At 37.2% G+C, this 16007-nt stretch overlaps 1 protein-coding gene across 1 annotated transcript in view; it reads left to right on the top strand.

The window, feature by feature from the left end:
• The window catches only part of COL18A1 (collagen type XVIII alpha 1 chain), a 111620-nt gene that overhangs the window by 44413 nt on the left and 51200 nt on the right, over positions 1–16007 (top strand). The gene's annotated exons all lie outside the window — the stretch shown is intronic.

Genomic DNA, 16007 nt, shown 5'->3' on the forward strand with positions numbered 1-16007 from the left:
TACCTCAGGCTTATGAACTGACAATTATTAGAATATTTATTAGATAGAAAGAGAGGATATATAAAAATGAAGCTGTGGCAGTCTCATAACTGCATATTCATGTTTTAGGTTCATTACTGCTAAGTCTAGTGGGCAGTCTATTTTTTTGCAATAGTCTTGCCACCCCACAATGTACCAATATAGTTACAATGTATTTTGCTTGTTTGTAGGGTCCTTTGATCTGAACAGGATCTGAGTTCTAGCAAAACTTCAAGGTCAACTTTAAATAAAATCCATTTCTAGTTAACTCCCTTACGTCACCCTGGCATAGAACATTTCTTACTTGCGGGATTAAAAAAAAAGAAAAAGATGGAAAAGAAAACCAATTGCAGCACATTAAAGGACTATGCTGTAAAATAATAATATTAATAATCATTAAAAAAAACTTTTTGGGGGGCTTAGATACAATGAAATTGGTTGCTGTCCATAGCATACCATCATTCAATTTCACTGGCTATTGGGCAGAGAAAAAGGATGAGCAGCACCTGCTACTATAGCCATGTAGCAGCCATTTATGGGATCATTAGCTAGTATTGCTCTCTGGAAATGGTAGGTTGATGCTAGGACAGGGTATTCAGTTTTCTGAACACTTCCTGAGTGCCAGTTTGTTCATAGTAGTTGCTGATTCTCCAGTGAAGCCTGTAGGAAGGGGTTACTTTGGTGCCAAGTGCCATAATAAGTGACAACTGCATCTGGGTTCTGATATAAAGAGGTTTGGGTTGGGTTCACCCCCATTACCATTAATATATCAAGCCCATAGAGTTATTCAAAGTCTCCTTACACAAAAATTGATTTTCTTCTCACAAAATAATGCCCTGTTCCTTCCGAAAGCTTCAGCTCCCTCACGCCCTAACCCAGGATGCCTGTGCTAAATTAGTAAAACATTGCACATGTTGACAGACAAAGGAGAGTGCTGATCACATGATGATGATCACATGAAATCTAAATTGTGGCAAAGAGAGAATAAGAACATCAAAAAACAAGGGGAAAGGGTCAGAAAAGATGGCCCAGGTGCACAGCTGGAGTGAATGATAGTAAATGACAATGCAAGCAGCACCGAGGAAGCTGAACTGGATGGCTCTGCAGGAACCAACACTTGCCAAATAATATATGGGTTACAGACAACCATGAGCGCCTGTTTATTGTTGAGATTACTAAACAACAGAAGCAGAAATTATACTAACATATGATCATCATGCTCCTTTATGTGCTTCAACTCATCTCTCTGACCCATAGAACAACAATTTAAAGGACTAAAACCATTTCAGTGGGATTACCTGTAAAAGAGCAGATTTAACTATTGTACCATAAGTCATGAATCATTTTCCTTATCACTGCATGAAATATTCCTTTCTAACAGTGAACATGAATTCTAAAATATTTCAGGCACAGCACCTTAATAAAAGTTTTATATATTTTATATATGTTATAATATGCAAAGCTAAAAGCTGCTTCAGGGTGTCTGTTGAGGGGGAAGAGGTTTTAAAATACACTGCATTTTGCATTTTAGAGGTATGTTTATTTTATGTGCAATGAATCCATAGGATCTATAACGAAATGATAATGTTTTGTAGTGATGTCAGCCCTACTCTACTATATCAAGGCACCCCACGGCACTGCTAAAGTAAATATGATCCTATAATCTTCCTACAGATTCCAGACATTACATTTTAACACCATGCTTGCAGTTTTTAAATATTTTGCTGAATGATCATGTCAGGCCTTACCTAAAGTACAAGTTTGTGCTTGTGATACAATGTTTCCAGCATGATAAATGTGTCATTCTTATTTTATTACAGATGTTCATGTTAACACTTTACATACCATGTTGTATTTGAACATTGCTGATTGCTGGGAGCATGATGAGTTACAGGAGGGTAATGAATAATGGTGCTGGTTACCAAAATGGAAATCCAGTCAAACAGCTAAAATCTCAGCTTTATCGATAGATTTGAATTTATTCATATTTCTTTCAACATTATTGCACTATTTAGCTAGAGGTTGATACCACTTTTTTATATATGCAGCTTGTTAAACTTGCCTTCTCTGGTATGTTCAATAACCATCACGATGACGTGGTCATCACTGCGCCCTCCTGAGAGCTTGTCTAAATCTACATTCACATCACTAAAATCACTAGTAATTTAAGGTTAATTGTACCTAAAATATAGTTATTTTTTGTCTTCTGCTATAGTAAAGAATTGTAAGTGGCACTCCCTATCTAGGATTTGATATTTGCTTACCCACTGCATCCCTGGCTTCAACCCTTCTAAGTAAAAAAGCAGTGGCACACTACTGGGCTGGTGTGCCAGTTCTACTTCCGGTCCCATTAGGAACAATGGAGTTGGAGGAGTTGTCACTGGAACATGAGGCTAGGGATAATTCTCCAATGGGACACCTATTCCTCTGACCTTATTTAAAGATTGGAATCCCATTCAATTGCAGAGAATTTTCCTGTTGCATTTTTTTAGGACAGAAGGTAAAGTGAAATCTCATACAAGCAACAAGGGAATACCCTGATGACCTTTATCATTCACTTCTCTAATTTGTTGGCTGTAGATGCACTTTATTGACATTTTCAAAAGTTAAATGGGTGATTCATAGTGAAAAGTACATAAATAATATATAAAGCATATATGTGCCTCATCAAAGAGGCTTTGGGTCTTGCACCAAAGAGGCAATGGGTTTGGAGTGTTTCAGCAATTACATTAAGTCTAGAAGGTTTTTTGAGGTTTAAAGACCAAGGTTGTAATCAAGTGGTATAAATTACTCAAATATAAAATGTAATTTCTTAAATGAAAACTTTTGACAACTGGTCATTTCTAAACCAGTGGCTGCTGTTACTTTTATGGATGCCATTGTTTATATCTGATTACAATTTGTAGACATTTTAGGGTGTCACATTCAACCTGTCCACTTCTACAACACATCTTTTTCTTTTATAGTGCAAACATTCCTGAATATTATAACCACAGGGGAATTCTCTGTCCTTCCTACTTTAATAATGAGTATGTCATGCTAGGAAGTGGAATGTTTTTAAAGACCTGTACTTAATTGAAGAGTGATTATAGTAGAGTAGGACTGGAATGTGCGTTCTAATTGTAGGCCTGGGAAGTCCTAGACAAATGGCTAAAGTGCACTCTTGTAACGGTACAGACAAGACTGTGCATGTTTCCAGGTTTACAGATTAACCTTGACATGAAAAAAGTTTCCATGTATAATTACAATTGCCACAATAGTCGAAAAATAGATTATGGTTACTTCTAGAGATATTGGAAATTTTATGGCCATACCACAATGCTAGATTTGACCAACAGGTAAAGTTGGATACATAGTTTTCAGTCTGTATAGGGCCACATGGAGCCAAGTCCTTAAACTGAACAGACCTGTAAAAAATCGTCCTGGTTCTTGATTTGGAAGGCAAAGGGTGGAGTTGAATGTTATTTGTACAGGGCTGGATGGATCATAAATTTGAGGATCCTACTGTTTAATGTCTATCAGCAGTTAAGTGTGACAATATGACACTGATATGTACACTTAGCATACAGATGCATGACAAGTGGAACTGTGCAATACAAGTATGATAAGAACAGATACAGAGGATTACATTCTGTTTCTAAGCCACAGTGATTTAACAGTTTAGTAGCACCCCAATACTTTTAACTGTGTTATTCTTGCACAACAGAGCATGTTTGCACTTGTCAAGTAATAGAACTCACTTTAAACCAAATCCTATAAAGTCAGTCATTATATTTAATTAATACCGTAGTAAAATAATAGATACTTGGCTAGTACTCTTGCCCACTCCAAGTTTGGAAGAGGGTACAGTATAGGACAGCAAGCCAAGTAAGCCCTCAGTGAATAGAAGAACAATAGAGCTGTTTATTAGCCTCCGGAATGCGAAATCACACAAGCATATCGTAGCTTGTGATATAGGAAATATTCCATACAATGCCATTTTCATGAAAGGGTCCACCACAACAGTTGTCTGCTATTTTTGGCACAGATGCTTGGTACGAGAGGCAGTGGTCTTTCTGAGCCAAATAACATTTTTTGAAGAAAGAACTGAGTTAAGTTACTGGAACTGCATTCACAGAAGTGGATAATGAGCCATTGTGCTCTCTAAGGAGAGTTTCCAGTTCAAATAAAACTAATCATCCCTACTTCTTTTGTTGTGTGTTAACATTGTACAGGATTTCTTCTAATACAGCATCCCATCAGTAAGGATAGGAAGCCTTATTCTGCTGAGAGGTATACTGGTGCTGGGAGGGCAGTACACCCATCATTCATTAAATGAGTGCAATATAATACCAGATTCAACCAACAGGTGGCAGTACACTTGGAATATGTAATGACCTTCATTCTATTTTGCCCAATGTAAGGGTCAGAGGGGGATTTTTTCATCCTAATTGGCAGTCCCTTTTAACAACCAAACTTAACACCTTGATTAAAATGTATTTCTTGGAAAGTCCAGGGTTGGTTCTTGTAGCCTCTCTTTTTATATACAGACATAAGCAGCTGGGAGATCTCAAATGCTCACTCTGCAGCATATGCATGCCAATGGTTTCCATGCATTATTACCCTTTCCTGGTTCCCTATGTGCAGCCACATATTCCACTGTACCAAGTAAACATATGTTTGGGAATATATAGGTTTATTGATTTAGGGTTGGTCTGTATGCAGCAAGAGGACATTTGTTTTACAATATTAGTGAGCTTAGTTTTATAGGTAAAAACAACCTTAGATTATATTGCAAAAATAGAGCTTTATGGCACAATAAAAACAACATAACCATATTCAAGAACACTGGAACATTCCTGACATCTAAATGAAACTTCTTTCATGGAAAGGTAAATAATACTTAAATATTAAACAATACTTGAACGAATCAACAATGAATTCCTATTTGCTCCCTTACAATATTTAAAAACATATTTGAACTTGTTGTATTGCATTTCTTAGCTATAAAAAAGCAAAAACAAAAGGTAAACCAATGGCACCATTTCTAAGGACTGGTTAGCTGCTATCAGGTATTTGGATTTATCGTTAAATGCTATCAGTATATCACCAGCGTTTTGGATATGACTTGTTTGTAATTGTGCACTTTGGTAATGTATTTCATTGTCTGTATGTGCAAGACTGCAGACATCCACAATTATCTGATACTGTTCATGGCAGAGAGCTGAGCTCTATATACACATCCCATGTGTTTGTTTTGCCATTGGAAAGCACACACAGCTCCGTTGCCGTCCTGTCTACAACTTTTAACACATTATTTTTCTTTGGTTAATTTGTTTGTGCAGTATCAGGATGTTTCAATAAATGTTGTGGTTTTGCTTATAAGTACATCTGCAGCATCTGGCGTTTTTGGCCTAACTTAACATGCAAAGCGAGATTTCTATCTCGAGGACTTCACTTATATTGACAGAAAACATTATACAACTGTTCTGACTTAACAAAGAAGATAAGATAACTGTGCTTTTTTGTTATTTAAAACAAGAACATTAAATTATTTAATATATTGTATCACCTGGGAATTTAGAAAAGAACAGGCAGACCTTGGAGCCCAAGTTTTATGCCCTGCAGAGAAAATTCTGAAACATGGACCGTAGACCTATTGAATTTATTTATTAAGTGATTTGCAATAGACAACATTTATTTCCATCCAGGGTTCCTTTAATTTTTCTCCAAGATCTTGTATTGATCATGGGTAGTTGGACTGCTTCGTAAGGTTTTCTCCAGCACATCCCTAAGATTCTCAAGGGGGTTAGGATCTGGACTTTGTGGTGGCCAATCAATGTGTGAATATGTTGTCTCATTCTCTGTGAACAATTCTTTCACAATTTCAGCCTGATGAATCTTGCTATGGTTATTTTGGAAAATGCCAGTGTAATGGGTGAAGAAGAAATTCATTGATTAAAAAACCTGGTCATTCAGGATATTCAAGTAGTCAACTGAGCTCATTTTTCTGAATCTAGACCTGGCTCAACTGAAGCAACCCCACAACAAATCACTGACCCCACAGGCACCCCAGATCATAATACTGCCCCAATATCTTGGGGACTTTTTTTGGCCAAGCAAAACACTTGCTGAACTGTTTTTCTATATGCTCTGGGACCCTGGTATATTATGATACGAGACAAATATATATATGGAATCTGAAAGCTACAAATCTTTATTACAAAAAAGGAGAAAAATTGTGTCTGACCAGGTGTGTGTCTAACTCTGGTGTCAATCCCGCATATATGCTCTACCAGCAAACCAGAGGTTAGACCAGCTTTACTCAACATTTTTACCTTGGAGGCAGCCTTTTTAAAAAATATCCAATATTAGGGAACTTTTAAATACAATTCATCACAGTTAATATGACCATTACATTTGGTGACAGCATGGCTCACCTTTCTAGACACCTAAAAAAATCATTAATGTCATGCCACTGGCTTTTCTAGATGCTATTGGTCCAGAAAACCATGCAGGCACCATCAAAAGGATAGCCAGTCAGCCACAGTTTAAGGAACCTCTAGCAACCTTTGAAGGAATCATAGGACAACCACAGAACTGTAGTTGAGAATGGCTGGGTCAGTCTAAAAATGAAGCTTGATTGTAGTCAATTGTAATAATAGGCATGAAGCTTATATAAAAAGTGTTAAACTTAAAATAAAAGTTTTATTTTTTGGGGAAATCTGTTTGTCCCCTAATGTTTTGGATGCACATTGTAACAAAAAAACTTTTTTTTTTGACTGCTGGTCCCGGTTAAAGGTCCGATGATGGAAACATTACCATGTAGCCTAAGGGACATTGTTAGGATTTACTGGGCAGAGCCCAGTAAATTCTCAGCCATAAAGAGCTAAAATAGTGCAGATTTATTGTACGTGTTCCACTGGGTAAACTGTCAAATGTAAATGATCTACACTATCTACACTACTGAATTTTCCTCCCTTTTGGAATTTCATTATTGCCAGTGAACCGGAGTGGGATAACTTTCCTTGGAGACTTGAGAAAGAATTTGCACTTTTAATCTGAGAGAATAGTAAAACTAAGTAGCCAGTTACTGTTTTAACTGTGTTCAGTGGTGTGGGACTGCACACAGCCGGCATACTAAAGAGGGCATGGAATAGTTACAAGCACTTCAGTACCAGTTAAGGTCATCTGCTTGGCAAGTGGTGTAGACTGAGAAAAGATTTGATATTATTGTGTATTGTTCCATTCTGGAGAGTCTAAGTGGTCTTTTTAAAATCGGCAAATCTGACATTTACCAAACCATTTCTGGCAGAGAACCGTTCAGGTCCTTGTTTTCTCCAGAGAATGTTTGGTGAATGTCAAAATCAATCCATTATAAATAGACACCTAATAAAAGTGGTTTGCAGCTGCAGATCTATTAGGCAAATCGGGACCAATTTTTTTGTGCAAGTTCATCTGACCTCAACATAGGTAAAATCTAAGTTAAAGCAAGAAAAAAGTGATACATTGCAGTTTACCTTTTTAGCAAGAACAAAAACTACCTTTTTATTACTGCCAGAATATCAGGGTACTTTATTACCTTTTGTGAGTTGAACTGGAAGCATAAATAATCTTATTTATGTTTAAACTACTAATTCCATCAGTTTATATGTAATAGAGATTAGCAAAGGTTGACAAGTTAAAACACTAGATTGGATGGCAACCATGCTTAGATACAGCGCAAGTAGCTGCCTAGGGACAGAAGGTATATTAATAGGTCTAAAAAGGAAAACAAAAAGAAAACTAATGCTTCTGCCAAATTTAAGGACTGGTAAAGTGTACTATTCCAGATGTATTGGGGAAAATATTTATTAAACAAAAGTATTTAAACAAATGCCCCATGTTCATCAAAATCTTACAGAGTAATTGACAGTTTTACAAAACCCAACCATTGTCATTACCAATATAATAACCTTCCCTGTTGTGCCATCACTGTCCTGAACTAACAGACCAGTATTGCCTAGAGGTTCCATGCCAATGTTTACACATTTAGACACATTTAGCTCAGGAACCTTTAAAGTGATTCATCACATTTAGGGTGGATTCAGACCCAAAGAACAAACAAACAATCCCCCATTGGCTTTCCACACTACAGCTGTGGTTCTTTAAGATTTGACAACCAATTGGGCTGCCACAGGTAGACATTACCTTCAGTTCAGTTATAAAATATTAGCACTTTCATACAGTGATCCAATCATTAAAAACGCATATGAAAAGATTAAGTGCTGCCTAAGTTTACATTGCACTGTAGCTATGCTGATTACAGGACTCAATTTTAAGTGGTGAAAATTAGGTTAGTGATTTGTAAAAATGTGTTTTCTTCTCGGCTGCAACTACAGAGATGGTTGGCATGTGGAAAAAGTATTGAATGTTTGGATTGTTTGCAAGTGAATAAACAGAATGCCCTCTATATTCCCTGTTTACCTCCTAGCATACAGTTTTCTGTTTACAGAAGGAAGTTGGTTATATAGTGGGAAATATATTTCTAGTACTCCATTGTAACCCATCAAAAAACAGGAAGTATATTTATAAATTAAAGAAGAGAAGGTGTATTTTTCTCAATAGCATGCAGAAGGCATGCAATTTCCTAAATTTTCTATGAATTTCCTTTCATTATGGCAGGGTCATATAGATGATGCTGTTTCTAGATGTGTTGTGTAAAGTCATGTAACAGCTGGATTCTTTTCCCAATAATTTCCTTACAAGCGTTTTTTCTTTAAAACATTGTGAGAAAACAATTGGCAAGCAATTAGTACATGTCATTTCTGTCACCTACAAAAGCTTTTATGTGTGCCACCCACATAAAGATTTCATATATCTTATTTATCACCCAGTGACCTCTTGTTTCCCTGATCTGTATAACTTTGGAATGTGACATTTTTGGCTGTACTGCCAATTGAAGGAATTATTGGATTTGTTCTTGCTGCAATTAGCACTGTGGAAGTTGAAAGAGTATAGTCATTATTGCAGTTGAGGATGATTCTCGGAGACTGCAAATGTGTAGATAATAGACAGTTGCATCTTTGATAATATTTACAGAAATGTTTACATTGTTGCACTGCATTGGTAGTTTAGGCTACACGTCAGATGGTTCTCGTCCGAATATTGTTTCAGGGCTGGTATCAGATGAGAATCTGATGTGTGTACAGTGCCCGTCTGATGTCGTTCATGGATCCGCCCTGGCGGTTACACGAACAACGAACGACCATAATGCAAGTGAGGGTGAGAGAGCACAGCTGGGTGCCGCTTGCTCATTCTCTGCCCTCCCCTCTCCATAGAGCATAGCACCGCCATATACAATGCATTGTATATGATGACAACAGAGAGCATGGGAACAGTGGAATGGTGAAGGGGTGCGGTATAGATAGAAGTAATCCTGCAAAAGCAAGATGAGTAATATACCCCTACTCCTAGACCAGTATTTCTCAACTAGAGTTTCTCCAGAGGTTGCTAGTGGTTCTTTGAGCAATGAGAAATTTGTGACTCTCGGGTCAGTTACCACTAACACCAATGATCTTTTTAACTATCTGTAAGGATGACATTCTTCCCAACGGTCAGCATTAAAAAAAAACATGGATATCAATAATATTGTCAGTGGTTCTCTAAGATCTGAAAGTTTCATGGGTTTCCTTATGTTAAAAGGTGATAAAGGCTGCCCAAAAATAAATGAATATTAACCTTTCAGTTTAAGGTGGGGGTACTGGAAAGGTTATTTTTACTGCTGCCCAGTGTGTAGCTTTAAACATTTACTTGAGAAGCGAACATAAAAAGGCGAAGCAGCTATTGGTAAATGTTTTTTATCAAGGCATGTCTACACAATTGTGCTGACACCATATTTTCAGTGCTTCCAATGGTATGTTGTATGTAGGAGAATATCACCAGAAAACAAAAGTTTCACAATGCAGCCAGTGATATCTCTACTGCCAAAAATGTCTAAATGTAGTAAAACGATTTTTTCCTTCATTATGTGTGGTCTCAGAAGAAAGACTTTATTAATGTGCTGCGTGTCTGCTTCTTCTCTCTCATTCTGCTCATAGTGCTGACAACAGACACACTTCTATGAAGGAATTCATCCTTAGATTATAAGTACAGCTTTATCTCCCCACATTGCTGTCCCTGTCCATTTGTGGACATTGTTCTCCATGACCCCTCACAGCTACAACTTGTATACATGCACTTTTGTAGGATGTACTAAAGAAGAAGAGTGAGATCACTTCTCAGAATTAGTCTTTAGGATGCTAGTGAATAGGGTGAAGTTAGGTGAATCTTTTGGACACGATCCTCTCCTCCTCCTGGGTCATTGTTTGCATCTGACTGTCATTTGGAACCCCTATTTATGTACAACACTGCTAAATGTTTGTGCTTTATAAATGCAGCTTTTATTATTATTATTGTTATTATTATTATTATTATATAATATCAAATCATTAGCAAAGAAAGTTTAAAGAAAACAAAGGATATGATTGAAGTAGATACAGCTTTACCTCACCTGGGGCCATTTCAGACTTACAGTAAACCACACGTTCTGCCACTGGCTCAACTGTGATCCCAGCCTAAAAAGATATTTCCTTAATGCTATACATACCCTTACCTTCCCAATCCCACAAAAACAGATTTGGATATACATGTATTTTTATGATCTCAAGCCGTGTAAGCATGGGGACAGATAAAGCACAACAGGTTGGTGAGGCCTGGCAACTGCTCAAAAAGTACCAAAGCAGCACCAGGAGGTTAAAACCCCAAATTTAATTTTAATGATATGTGACCCTCTTTTAGCTTTCTTCCTGTTCTGGTGAGACCTGTACCTAGCACAGGTAGTAAAAAGAAGTCTTCTGAAAATAAGTCTTCTTGAATTGTCCCCAACTTTTTACCACTTTGCTAAAGACTTTAGGTTGCAGTTGTGATTTAAGTTTATGAACCAATGACCCACCCTCCCCCAGCCCTGTCCTTTGTTTTGCAGTAGGAATGTTGGCAGTGCTAATGTGCACTAAAGGGAATCTGTCAGCAACTTTATTACATATCACATGCATTGTTTTATTGCATCTTTTTAAATAAATATATATTATTGGTAATATGGTAACCCATAGGCAACTGAATTTCGACTAGTTTCCTAACTAATTGTATGGTGTATTTAATACAGAACTGATGCTGAGGAAGAAAGTTATCCAAAATAAAAAAATAAAATAATTGCTCTTCCAAAGATAAGACATTGTTTATTTGTCCCCCATTCTGAAAAGGAGGCTCCAGTGGATGGGTTGCATATCCCTCTACACGTGCATGAGAGCTGCCTCATCCTGGTACTGAACCATGCTAAGACTATACCCTGGCAGCAAGTAGAAAGCCCTTTGATAGAAAAAATAATAATAAGTAATAAGCTCTGTGTTATAAAAACTGCCTAATTCCACGCTAAAGTAAAATTATGGCCATCCCATCTTTGCCAGTTTCGGTTAGAGTTGATAGAATACAGGGGCACTGGACAGTTGGGGCATTATACAAAGATGATGGACAAAAAAAAAGGTTATTAAAACTGATATAATTAAAGGGGTTACTGGATATCTATGGCATCAACAAATGGGAACACTAAATTTGTCATATGTTGCTTGCCCACTTTTGACCACCAAGATACAGGGTGATAAGGGTTAGTCTCAGGTTTGTATTGTTCTTTGCGTTTTACTATTGGTAAATATCAATCCATTTTTCCTGGAGAACACAAGAAAAATTGAGAGGGAGTTCAATAGTTTATAGTTGTCACTAGAACAAGGCTAGAGGAAATATATTCCAATGGGGATGTTTGTGGAACAACTGTGAAAAGTAAGTACAGACATATCACCACTTTGGGGACACTGTAATGAAAACCTGACAGGGATTCTATTCTTACCCAAAGCTGGGAAAGTTTTGACTGGAGTAGCACTTAATGGAGCAAATTTGAACTTTGCAAGTGCCAAGGTCTATATACCACCACATTTGTTGATTTAGAATTATCATCTCATTTGTTTAAATCCCAATATTACTTCACCCTTTTCTCCAAATTTTCTGTTACAATAATAAACATAGGACGATGGGAACTTCATTGTTTATTGACCATTGTTCTAATTGACTTTTAGTGTGCCATGTCATGAATTAAAGCAAAATGTCACTTTTAAAGTGGTACCGTATTACAAGGATTAAAGCTGTCAGTGTTTGGTATATACAGCTGTACGTATGTAACCGTACCAGAGGCTTCTCAAGGAAGAATACTTTCATTTATCTAAACATAATTCTAACTCCAGTTGTGATAAATAGTACATGCAGAATCTAACTGAATGTCTATACAAATCATGTCATTCCATTGCTCTTTGCTCTGGAAAAGTCAGCTGGGAACTTGTAAAAACCTTGAGAATGTCAGTTATAGGCTGAAATGACAATGGGGCAATCTGTGTCCGTTCCATGGGGAGTTGCCAAAGCATCTGGATGATTTTCTTTGTGACTTATTTTCCCAGGAAACTTGAATCTCCTAGTACCCAGAGGAATCGCCGATTCTGAGATGGGTCTGAGAAGGTTCAGCATATGGGATTTGTTCGACTTGTGTTTCCCAGTTGCTGTTTGGAAAATGAGGTTTGACAGTGGGGATACCCGACTCCTGAGTGACTTTATTACATGATCACACAATTCTCTGTAGTATAATCGGGCTGACAGTGTAAATCTAAACGCGGGATATTATTTTCCATTTCCTTTGAGTGCTTGTATCCAAACCACTTTGTAATCTAGGGATTTGGGCTTCCTGCTTTATAGGACTTTTCCAATATTCCAAATTCCTTCTCATCAGATGTATACAATTATAAAAGGCTAACTTTTAGTCCTGCGATGATACAGATGTAAGGAAAATGCCATCAGATTTGCATCTGCTAATAATAAACACTCCAACAGATTGGATAGTTACCTAAAATCTATAGACTTACTCTACCATTCACAAATATGTGCGTTTGATTGGCCATGTAATTAATGTTTGCCAGACTTCACTGAGGAAATTGATAATGGTATAAATGACAGTATTAAATATTTATCTCTTTTTAGAACACATGAACTGTATAAATTCAATGAGCCCAAAGATGTACCCATGGTGGGAAAATAAAGTGCTGATAAATAATACACTACATAAAACCATCTCAAGCAAACATAAGATACATGTGTAAATTGCCATGCCAGACCTTTTTTGTTTCTAAAGATACCATTTACCAAGCTGGTATATGAACTCAATGCTTTGTTACTGTCTGGGTTACTTTCTCGTATGCAGATGAGCAATTTTGACATGTCTGTGGCTTTGTTTGCTGCATGTTTGTTCTAGATCTGTGACTAATAAAATACTGAAGCCAATGAGAGCTAGGAAAGTAATATTTTTAGTGGTAAGCAGTGGCATCTTTCTTAGTTCCCAATGGGCTTGTCCATACTGGTGCATTATGCAAATCGATTAACATGCATGTTCCTGTAAAGAAAGTTGTACAACACACAAGGCATACATTGGTGTCGAGGATTGCTATTCATTGTATATGACAACCCAAACACTACTTTCTAAGCACAGCTGTTCACTTTAAAAATGCATTATGCATTTTTAAAGTGCTACCAAACATAATGTTTAGCAACGTGCATGGTGATGCATCGCTAGATACTTTAAGACTGGGACCTACAATAAGCATTCTCATTACAAGATGGGAGTTTTATTCTACATACATGTTCAGGTCAATGAGTTAGTAAGTACTGTAGCTCAGGAACTGGTAAATAGTTGCAGCCTTCATGTTTCCTTAGAATAGGTTTACTTTAATGTTAGTTGTAGCAAATTTATAAAAAAAAAAATATTTGCAGCTTTGATAGTATACTAAACAATTCAAATATATTGATGTTGCAAACAGTCTATTAGTGCTAATAAATTAGTAAGTTGGTATAAGGCTATGACTTCTTTGATGGGATCCTAAGATTGGTTTGTGACAGGCTCACTTTACCTTGGTTTTGTTACCCAAGCTGTAAGCACACATATGTGAAATAATTCTGTCTTAGCTGCTAACTTGTATCTATGCATATCTTCTCTCCCCACGTGCCAACCTCTTGCAGTCATCCTTTTTATTTGATTGGCTTGTGGTCAAACCCTAAAAACAAGAACAAACACTGGGAATTCCTGGCATCTCTTGTAGTCTTGTTAAGGCAAGTTTTCCCAAACTTTCATTCGAAAACACAAAGGGGAAGCAGGTAATATCGGGTTTGACAAAGAATAATAAAGAAAGGAAAAGTTTGTCTGAACTCTGACTTGAGCCTTATCTAATAAGAAGAGAATTTAAAATGTTTCTTTTCGTGCAGAGGGCTGTGAATAGATACTATGAATGACAGGTATTACTAGGTTGATGTAAAGCAGAACCAGGGGCTCTCCATTAAGGTGATTAGAGTGAAATACTGATCATTTTTAATGATAACAGACAAAAGCCACATTGCCAAACTGCCTCCATAAATAATACCAGTAATAGCAGAATACCAATAGATGAACTACAAGGCTTAGCAGGAAAGATCATACATAAAACTAGGAACTGACAAGGATTACTGGTACTTGTGGTTGTGCAGAATGCAGCTGGAGGAATACTGGTTGCCATTCATTTGTAGACTTGTAACAAGATATAGCTAGACACAGTGTAGGGGACCACAATAGTCAGCCAGTGTTGGGGTCTGTATAGACAAGCCATTCTCAACCAGGGTTCTGTGGAACCCTATGGTTCTTCCAGAGGTTGTTGTTGCTCCTTGAGCAATAAGCAGTTTGTGCTTTCCTAAGTAAGTTACCATTGACACCAGAGATCTTTCATTTCAAGTGGCCGTATGGAAAGATTGAGTGCTAAAGCTAAAAGTAAATTCATACTTTCACATTTCAGCTAGAGAGAACTCCAGGTTTAAACATCTGTACTTATAATGTCTCTTGAAATGTCCCAGAATACAGCTTCTCTTTTTATATCATACCAAATTTAGGTCTTTTAATCCTTTGCTACTTTAGAAGGTAAATTTAAAGGAATTATTTGGGGACATTGATATATTAAGGAATGGAATAATTCATGCCCCACTGATGCAGTATTTTGTGTTATTGGCTAAGATCTGTTGGGTCAATGGCAGAGTCCTGGGAAGTTTATTTTTTGAGACAACAAGTAAAAGCACTAATGCTATCCAGCAAAGTCTGCGGCTCTGCTAAAACTTATGCCACTGCTTATGCAGCTCTTTGGCTAAAGCTAATGCTTTATCTGTTTCTTTCATTCAAAGTGAAGCTTTCAATTTGGGTATTAGAAGTGCAAACCTTCTTAGCATTGTCTCTTTTTTTAACATTCTTTATTCTTTATGGGAGAGACAGCAAGATAGCTGCCATCGGTGTGTTTGGAGCTGTGTAATCTTTTATACATTCTTTAAATACAAGAATTGTAAGTACCCGAATCTGACCTGACTCTTGTAGTCCCTGTCCTATGGGTCTGGGATGAAAAAGTAGTTAAAGGAGACAATTTGCTCATATGCTGCCATGAAGCATGCTGATAGGAGGGTGCACCAGAGTTACTGAGAGATGAGCTCACTATTGTGCTGCTTCTCCTTTTACTGTCCAGGATGATCTAGGCTCAGAGGACATGGGCTTAATATTGAACATCTAGCTGCAAAAAAAAGGCAAATCTTTGTATTCGAGCTGTCAAAGCTGGTTTTGCTAAACCAGCTTTTTGTCTGGAGTTCTCCTTTAAAGCAAGTAAAATAGGTCTGCCAAGAGGTACATAGCTATGGTGTATCCTATCCATGCTTCTTAATATTGCCAGCTGGCTTTTGTTGCAAAAACAAGCAATCAGACTATGACCCCTGCCAGCAGCTTATTTCTTTAATGACATAACTTCTACCACCTTACACATTTATGGTCAGCACTGTGCAGAAGTAATAGGATTATTAGGTAACTGTGCACATGCCACATTCTCCTTCCAATCATTATA

Source organism: Pyxicephalus adspersus, chromosome 7 (genome assembly GCF_032062135.1).
Source record: "Pyxicephalus adspersus chromosome 7, UCB_Pads_2.0, whole genome shotgun sequence".
Lineage (NCBI taxonomy): Eukaryota > Metazoa > Chordata > Amphibia > Anura > Pyxicephalidae > Pyxicephalus > Pyxicephalus adspersus.